This window comes from Orbicella faveolata, unplaced genomic scaffold, assembly GCF_042242905.1.
Source record: "Orbicella faveolata isolate gen_17 unplaced genomic scaffold, um_ofav_v1 contig_13, whole genome shotgun sequence".
NCBI classification, from domain to species: Eukaryota; Metazoa; Cnidaria; class Anthozoa; order Scleractinia; family Merulinidae; genus Orbicella; species Orbicella faveolata.
This window is the reverse complement of record NW_028301540.1, coordinates 6352501-6362500: the sequence shown is the minus strand read 5'-3', so window position 1 is coordinate 6362500 and position 10000 is coordinate 6352501. Positions and strand designations below refer to the sequence as shown.

Genomic DNA, 10000 nt, shown 5'->3' with positions numbered 1-10000 from the left:
TAGAAATTATTTATGCCCCTCAGTACATTTAGAGAGACTAAGTTAAATAAGTTTGTCATCTTATGCACATTGGTGTTTATTTAAGAATTTTCTTATTTCAAGATTTCATTCGGATGTGTACGTATATATCTTCAAAGTATGGAACAAAGATCCTTTTACTTTCCAAAAGCAGGCTGATTTGCAGAAAACAAAAACCAGAATATTCACAAAACTCACGTACGTAAAACAGATAATTTATCATTTGCTGGACGTGCCGTACCGGGAAATGGTATATTGTTATAAACGCGTGCATTAATCAAAAACTAGAAAACAAGTAAATGAAAACAGGAAAGGAAAATGGAGGAGACGTATTTACGAGTGGGAACGACAACCATTGGGTCTGAATTGAACCGCTGATTCAACTTTTACGGCAGCCTCACATGAGTTTGTACGTAGTACCGAAGTCGTGTCCAAGTGAACTTAAGTCAACGGTTGCTGTTTTTGACCCTGCAAATAACTCGTTGTTGCGCTTGTAAAAGCAAGCCTTTTGTTTTAGAGGCAAATTTCTTCATTCGTGGACCTGCAGGATCTGTTTACGAGGCGTTCGACAGTGTTATAATTTATCATGGAGCAGCGGCGACTGGCGACTGTACTCGCTTCAGTGGCCTCAACACTCTTTCATTATTCTTTTTTTAAGTTCAGTGGCTCCGTAGCCACGTTAATTTATTGAGCAAGGTTTCAAAGTGAAGGATGTAAGAAGTCCTTTAAGAGGTTCTCTTTTTCCTCTGTCATCATAATCGATCTGTTCTTGAAGCAAGTAAGAAATTTGGACCGGTTTGCTACGTTTATTCGTGAGAGCAGATATGTCTTCGATTTGTAGAATACCCTCGGGGTACAATCATGAGTTGGCGTTCTGAAGTCTACATAAAATAAAAGAGAGAACAATAGAAAAGCCGGCTTTCTTTCTCAAGTCTACAACCCTGTCAGAGAGTTTTGAACCGAAACGAAGATTTCTTTGAAAATCCCTGAACCCAGCCAACCGCACCAACCAACCGCTGATAAGCACCCCATGGAAAAATCTAATTACATTCCAAATTGTCGCAAAGTTCTTGTTATTAGTAGTGTTAATCACAACTGACAATAAAACGTCGTCTAATAGTTGCAGACCACATTATTACCAACAGAGTGCTTTAGTGGATCTGCATATAGTGGATACGTATATAGCGCGCAAACAGTCTGCTCCCAAACTCTGAGACTCCGATACCAAAGGTAAGTTTCATTTTAATTCTACTGGAGTGTGGTTGTGTAGCTCATGCATCTAGTGACTCTTTTCACTGAAATAACATAATATGTGCGATGCGACGTTTAGCATATATTCATATTCTGTGCGGCGTTTTGGAATACGCTCATTTCGTCTGTAGTCTCTAGGACTGTAATAAGTATTCGTTTATATAAGAATTTTCTCTCTCGGTGTGTTGCCAGCACTGGTACAGTTTGCTTTGTTAATGTTGGGGCATGTCTCACGGCGAACCTAATAATTTTGTAATTATGGTAGCGTTGGTCCTGAAGTACACGAAGCGAGCAAAGCGACATTTTTTCGTAGTCATTGTCTAATCTTTTGTTTGGTTATCGAGGCTAGACTAAAACCTTTTACAGATAGAACAGACTGTTACTTGTCTTACTGACAATAAAAGAAAATATCATTAGGAGAAAAATGAAGGTTTCATAATGATATTAAATCTAAACTGCACTTATTCATTTATCCCAAACATATTCTTGAACGTTAGTTCGTTTCTGTTGATTAAAAGCGTCGAACGCATTTTAGTAATCTTTTATCACTGCTGACAGCTGTCAACAGCATTGAGCAGCAGTCATACATGTAAGAGATTAATTAACTTTAACCGAAATTTTGCTGGTTTATTTTACTAACTTGTGAGAAACCTTCTTCATCTTCACTCAATTATTGTTATTCATTGCAGGTCTTGTTCTGTGGAATTCGAAGCGAAAAAAATGTGATTGACAGAATAGAGGTAGGAATTTTTAGATAACTGTAAGCGAGAATCCAGTAAGGCTGGGTTTTGCAGCTTGGACAGTCATTAATTATAATGTCGACTGTAGGTTGCTTTGATGGATGAAGATGAAGATCGAAAGGAACATTCTGTGTACCGTCAACTCTTTCATGGCGGGTTTCTTGTTGGCTGTTTGGTTGCATTACTCAGTTTGCTTGTCTGTGAAGTCTAAACTGTTGTTATACTAGAAGTAATTACAGATCAGGCTTTAGACTCCGTGAATTATGACCATAACAGTTAAGTAATGACTGGCTTGCAACCTTTATGATGAATCAAGTCATTTGGTCAGTATTTTAATTACAGCTGTATCATTGGGAATTTGCATTTGGAAACATCCCAACTATATATTTGCGTTTCTAGAGTTTTAATTGTCTTTTAGTTGTTACTGGCTCCACAAACAAAAAGCTTCAGTACATTTAGAAGTGTTTAATATTACGGTTCAGTTGTATATTTTATTATGTGAAACCCGAGATTCATTTGTCCCCAATGGAGAAATTGTTTGACTTTGAATATGTTTACTATTCTGTTTACATTTCTTACTCTAGACCAGTTTGTGCACAGAAGACGTAATAAATATAAGAAAATGGGTGTTAAATGCAAAAGATTTTTCGTAATCTCAAATTCTTACTCAGGCATTTAGTGAATACCGTTAGAATCCAACATGCCAACAAAATTAGTGTGCACTTCAATGAACATAATTTTAGAGCACAAAATTTGGGATTGTAGATCATTTGAGTGTCACAGCAAGCTGACATTTTAAAATTAATAATATTTAATATTTCCCAGAATTAACGTTAACATAGACACGGGAAGAAGTCAGTTGCTCTTATATGTCAGTATTAATACCAGTAATCTGTACAACCCTATATACTTTGATATTTAAATTTACACTCAGCATTTTGTTTAGAAATTGAAAACACATTTGTACTTAGACAGCCCTACTTGTGAAGGCGTGCCCAAAAAAGACTAATTCAAATACCTTGTGGTCTGTGCTCACTGTTAAATTGCAACAATTATTGCAAAAAAAAGCTTGTTCACGTTGGTTTATTGATCGCTATTTTGAAATCTGCTTGGCTGAAAACCACAATTTTTCAGTTTTTCTATGAACACGCACCCAAGCCTGCAAATAATTTTTGTCTATAAGCAGATCATTTGTCAGGCCAAAGACAAGTTTTGACCTGAGAAAAAGCCGGTGTCATCAGACAAATTTTTTTTGGTCGTTGGAAATTAAAAATAAGAGACATTTGAGACATTTTGGTATTTGAGTGTGCACCCTTCGCCAAAATGTTGGTTGCAAATTTGAATGGCTTAAAAGTAAAGTTAATTGAGTGTAAAATCGATACTAGCACCAGAAAAGGGACCTTTACAGTAAGTCAGGTATTATTTTGCCATTGCAAATTGACAAATTTACAAATGTTTGTACCCCTAGTTTGCCTTCAGTCACTTGATCACAGGTGTATTTTTTTCCCGGCTATCAAGTTTTCCATGACGTCTTAGGCCCTCGTCCACATGTATCTGGATATTTTTGAATCCGCAACTTTTTCTTTCTGGATACGGCTTCCGTCCACACGCATCCGGCGAATTCATCGGCCAATCCGGATATTTTTTAATCCGCTCTCCAGAGTGGAAAAAAATAAATTCGCAACGAATCCGTAACATGTGGACGGTGAATCCGGACACTTTCGAATCCGATGACGTAGCAAAATTGTGTCCAGTCTCTAACCGAACAATTAACTAATATGGTGGCACAACGTGTAGGTCTAGTTTCTCTAGAGTGAATCTGGGTACACTATCGGATGCGTGTGGACAGATGAATTCGATTTGAATACGCTGCGTGTGGACGGGAAAGTATTTAATCCGGAAAGTAAAAGTTGCGGATTCAAAAATATTAGGATACGTGCTAAAGGGGCCTAAGGAAAACCACGGGAAAATCCCGCATGGACAGCTTGTCAATATAAAAACTCAGACTTTTTTTGCGTAATTAGATGAAATTCGAATTGTAAGTGGTCGTGACCGCAAGGCGTGACTATTTTGTACATTCATGTGCTTCACAAAAACATGTCTGTAGTACGGAAACTGTATTTGAACCACAGACGTAAAAAAAACTGTAAAGAGCTATAAAACGTTGTGATCATACGGGCTAGAAAAACATTTGGTCACATTTTAGAGGTTTTAAAGTTTTTGAAAGCAATTGCAATCCGATGAACGAAAGGTGAGGATTTGGGCCGTGTACAAAATTTCCATGATCTTTCAATCATAACACTTAACAAATAAACTACGGGTAACAACATAAGAACTCAGATTTTAGTAGTTTTTCAGACGAACGTATTTCAGATTTCATGACGCTTCACGATCTTTCACGACACCACTGCAAAATGCATAAATTAACATGAAGCTTGAGTAGTGGTGCTGATGTGACATGTTTGGAGGGGAGGGGAGAGAGCTGGTAAAATCACCATCATTATATTAGTGGTCAACCGTCTTGCCTGTGGAAGCGTGATATAAGAGAGGGGAGGGAAGGCTGTGGATGGAATTTGAGATGAGAGGCCTGAGTGGTCAGTAAATGAGAGGCTAATAGGGGAAGGGAGGGTTGGAAGGTTGGGATTTGCAATTGTTGAACAAATCAAGTGAATTAGGAATAGTAACTACAATGTAGTTAAAAGAATCAAAATGCACCAGAGCGATTTTCGGTTGATATCATACCTCAGAGAGAAAGAATATCTCCTCAGTAATGTTTTTCAGAACAGTTAAATAGCAAGATGCGTTTACAAGGCTGTGCTCTAGCAGCGCCTGGTTGCCTCAGGCGACCGGCTTTCATCTTCTGGCGACAAGATAAACATACCTTTTGAAATTTAACTTAGAGATGAAAACAGTCTCACAATAATAAATTTGTCTTTCCCTTTTTGATTCCAAAACTTCAGTCGTTCAACTCTGTTCAATGCGTACATTTAACACTGGCCTGCAGTGATACGGACAGCAGTTTCCTTGTTTACTTCGTATAGTGTCAACAGAAAGACTTCTTAGTTCTCGCGGTTTGTATAATGTGCATGAAAAGTCCCTTATTGAAGGAGAATGTGAACTATAGAGGGAAAAGAGGGAATTGGAAAAGGCCTTAATTTTTCTACATATAACAACCATTTTAACTCATAAAAATGTGAAAATGTGGTCTTTCTTTATGGACTTTTGGCAAAAGTGTTACAAAAAATTACATGTAAACGTTTATCTTTGGCATCTGTAAATAGGATAAATACCCTAGAAACAATGCAAGACATTTTTATTTGAGGGTCAATCGGTTATCATATATTTATTAATGCTATTAGATAATTATAATTAATTAATCAATTCATTCATTCATTCATTCATTCATTTTGTTGAGTTTTTTTTTTGTTTTTATTCGGGCCACCAAGCTTGACTTCTGGGCACCCTAGCCTTAAAGGATGGGTGCCCAAAGGGCTTCCTAGAAGTTTTGTTACAGCACAGCCTTGGTTTACTTAATGTTGCAAGGAAACAAGCTACTGATCTTTTAAAACCATTACTTCTGAATTTAAAAATGTTTTAGGAATTTATTTTAAAAAACAGAAATGTAACAATGAGAAGCACACCGAGTCTTTTTCGAAAGAATAACCTGTTAAAGTTATTTTTTTAAAAATCTTATTGTGTGTAAATTATTAATTAAAATAATTTTAACCTTGATTGAAGTGAAAGTGGAATGAAGCTTGAAGGACAGAGAATTGACTAACTGGAGGAACACTGTCGAATGGTATGATTGTTTATACCCAGAGCTTATTACTTTACTTTACAAACTACAATTAAAATTTACATGATGGTAAATTTCAATCAGGGTCACTCAATCAGACAGCATCTAAAACATTTCATAAACAAATGTGATGTAAACATGTGTTGAAGAGATCACTGCTGAAATGATGGATGAAGACCAGTAAATTTTGATGATATCCTACAGCTACAAAGCTCTCTGCGATAAGCAATATGTGTCATACTAGTGTATACCTAACTGGTGTAGAATGATACATTTCAATATGTGAATCCAGCTGTCACCTTGCTGTAACAGACTATCCCTAAAATAGGGGATCCACGGTTCTCATTAACCGCTGGTCGCCAGCTAAAAAAACGGCTACTTCGATTTCTGAGCCGCCTACTTTTTAATGAGGTTAAATATATTTAGTTAACTTAGTTAACAACAAGGAGCGTGTTGCTCAGTAGTTAGCGTGGCGTTGGTATAGCGTTAGCGTTTATTAGCGTTTTTTGGTGGCATGCTGTGGCATTTGGTTTGTTGCTAGGGTTTGCGTTACTGTAGTAGGCCTGGTGTGGAGCAGTTTTCTGTGCCCCCGGGTCAGCGGTGTATTGTTGCAATTTATGCATGTGCCTTTACATGTGTTCGTAGTTTTACTGTGCTTAGTGTTCGGGACGTCTTGATCAGTCTTGGGTTTTTTTAGTGTTTTCTCCCACCCTCCTCTCCCTTTATTATTTTTACCTTATTATTAATTTATTAGTATTTTTATTGTTATTTTGTTATTTATTTTTATTGTTTTTATTATTATTGCTGTTTATTATTGTTATTATTTTTATTATTTCCACTGAGCTCCTGGCTGTGTGTGACGGGTGCTTGGGCTGGGGCTGGGTATGGCGGTCAGGGCTCGTGGCTGGGTTGCAGGTAGGGCAGGCTTTTGGGGTGCTCTTGCTACCTGGGTTTGGTGTCGGCAGCTCCAGCCCCGGGTTCCTGGGCACCCAACCTCCATGTGCGACTCAGGCGTTAATGATATATAATATGTATGTAAGTTGTAAAGAGTAATTTGGGGAAAACACAGGTTTTCTGGAATGTGACTGAACCCTGACCCTCCTTGTCTCAGGTCAGTAGAGGCCATAGCTAAGGAGGGGACTTGGGTCAGGATGTGGTGTATGTTTTTAAGGTGGTCTTATACCTAAAATTTTTTTTTTTTGCGAAACAACTCTGTGGAACAGTTTTGGTATCACGTTAAAGGACTTTGCACTCTGACTTCAAAAATGAGCTTTTCCAGCTCACGTGCCACGATAGTTAATGAATAACTAGCTCCTTAGTGTTAAAAAGTGGTGTTCATTATAAACACGATAACGTAATAATAAATGGTTCGAGAAGTATGGAATTAAGTTCATCCTGTCCATAAGCAAGTTGTCCAGGAGACAAACCTCAGAAAACAGTGTTTTGAGGGGGTTTTTCTCGTGAAATGTTGAAAAAGTATATTAATATTAACTATTATTAAATTCTCAGCCTCGGATAATGCAATTCCAGCTTTCTGATTGGTTTACTGGATCTCGGTTACCAGCCATTATACCTGCGTTTGACCTTATATGGAAATGAAAGCGGCAAATGTCGCTCGGCATAAGCTTTTTCGCGTGAAGCGAAGTTTCGACGACAAAAAAAATGGATGAAATAAAGCACATTTGGTGAGCTATCCACACAGGAAATACAGGGAATTATGGACAATGCCGTCCCAGTAACAACAAAAAAGCCACAAAGCTCGAGATAAGAATATTTAACGGCACGTATACGTTAAGTTTCCCTTAAAGTCGCAAAATTAAAATATGACCGGCGAGATTTTACGCATTCATGAAGATTATGTAACAAAAACAAATTTTACCTGAACAGAATGGCTTGCTAGTCCTGGTAGCACCAAATTTTCGAAACCGATATAAGAAATGTCAAAAGAAGAACTGAATGTTCAGTTGAAGTGTTTTTACTCGTCGGCGAGGAAGAAAGATGACACGTAAATTGCAAAAGTTCATTGATTAAATCCATTAAAGCCGCCAGTTGATCATTATTTCCTTCGCACGCCGCCGCACAACAAACCGTTTTCCATTATCTCTGACCAGGCAAATAAGTTATTAGAACATATGCATTTGTAAAAGGCCGCAGGTAAACAGGCATAATTGCCGGCGTAGTCCATAAGAAACCAGTTTCCAATGAGCAGATGAGGAAACTGTTCGAGTTAGCAAGCTCGGATCAGCCGAGAGCAAGAATCCCGCACAGCTACAGAGGACGACCTAGTTTCATCTCAGTCTCTTTTTTGGCCGACGACGACGAGAGAATCAACGACAGCTAGCGCCAACAATTCTGTCCTTGCGAAAAACACCTCAAGGAGTTGAGTGTTTTGAGCTGAACCGAAGTAAGCCCGGTTCTTTACCAGCCACGAAAAACCACCAGGTGGCCTCGGAGATTCTGAAGATGAATCTGACGCTAAAATAGTTTCTGTCCTTGACTCTAAAACTGACCAACAATGAGCTCCACACATACAGCTCGAAATGCCAAGGCTTTCAAAGCAAGGGAATCCTGAGAGAGATTTTGTCGAGAATATTTTTGGCACAAAGTCTGTGTCACATGGCGATCAAAGTTTTCCGCAGCATTATTACAATGGCAATGTGCAAGTGCACAATTATTTGGCTCTTCTCCATGACTCGAACTTGAACGCTTTTCAAACTTTCTGACCAAGGTTACATCTCCTTCATTTGATAGACGTTTCTTGAATTCTACTTGATTGCAATTTTATTCAGCAAATTCGCTTGCTTCGCTCTCAAATTTTTCATTCAACTAATTTTACAAACGGCGCGCATGTCATGTGATTTCTCACTTGCTGTTGTTTTTGTCACATCGACTTCCGGTCGTTTTGTAAAATTAAAATCCAATAAAATTAAGCTATATTTCCAAGAATACAAACGTACCGAATTTAATAAAACAATTATTCCATTCGCGCTTGTTGGATATGAGATTGGTTATCGCCAAGTCGGCCCTACGGGTCTCGTTGGCTATTTACCATCTCAGATCCAACGCGCGCTCATGGAATAATTGTTAAATATTAACTATATTAACTAAATAACAGGAAAAAATTTCATAAATTGCAAATTTTGGAGGTTTAAGACCTAGATAATTGTGTCCTTCATCAATGTTGAAAATTTGACAACATTCGGTTAAAACCCAGTGGAGATATCGTGTGCGAGATATTGATGATCCTTCTATTTGGTCATTTTGAGAAATAAGGCTTTAAAGTTTTACTTCGGTCTCAGAGAGCCCAGATTAGCCCTGTGAACTAGGGGGGGGGAGGTTAGGGACAGGGGGAGGGGTATATTTAAAGGTTTTACATAAATGTTTCATTGAACACCCGAATACACACCAGTCATAGAAATGTTAACCAAGTATAAGGAGCGTATAAGATGGTAGAAGAAATAATGTTCAGGACCATGATGCAAAATTCTCATAACTACACATCTTTAAAGCGTTTGTGTAAAGTATCATTAAAATGTACTGAATTGAATCCATTTTGTGAGTACTTTTAGACTGTAAACAATGGTTGCTATGGGTGTTGCTATGTTGAAATATAGCTAGAAGTGTTCAGATTTCTCAATTTAAACGTAAATTCAGGAGTAATTAGAGGAAAATCGTTTCAAAATACGATTTACAAATGGACAGGGATGTTGAATCTTCATGTTCCAAATAAATGGTTTTCTGGAGAAAAATTTATATCTGAGAGTATAAGACCCCCTTAATTACAATGTAGGATAAAAAAAAAAAAAAATGTCTTTGTATGTTAATCCCCTAAAATTCTTGACATGCCTCTAGACCTTCCTAGAAACTTTTGCCTTCAGCATTTGATTTAGTGACTGCTCTCTACTTCACAAAACTAGCCTTCTTTTCTCCACGGGCAGCACAGATGTTGAATATGATTAATAGATGACATTGTGCTGTTGGCGAATGCCTTACAATTTTAGCCATTTAAAAAACAATGTATGAGTCAGAATGCTTCGAAAATTGCTCTAAATGCTATGTGGCTTACCTTATGTTTGCATTGCGTATTTTGATGTCTTCGTGTTCCTGTTAGGTGGTTTAAAGCCATTTAGGCAAGATATACTTTTATTGAAATTATTTTCTACACGTAGTATTTAGAGCAATTTTTTGAAGCATT

At 37.6% G+C, this 10000-nt stretch overlaps 1 protein-coding gene across 1 annotated transcript in view; it reads left to right on the top strand.

The window, feature by feature from the left end:
- Window positions 1–672: 672 nt before the first annotated feature.
- Window positions 673–10000, top strand: part of LOC110060788 (uncharacterized) — an 18526-nt gene continuing 9198 nt past the window's right edge. Inside the window, exons 1-3 of the mRNA XM_089284373.1 lie at window positions 673–1248; window positions 1959–2009; window positions 5748–5808. The gene's annotated coding sequence lies outside the window, so the exon portion shown is untranslated. The remainder of the gene's footprint in view (window positions 1249–1958; window positions 2010–5747; window positions 5809–10000) is intronic.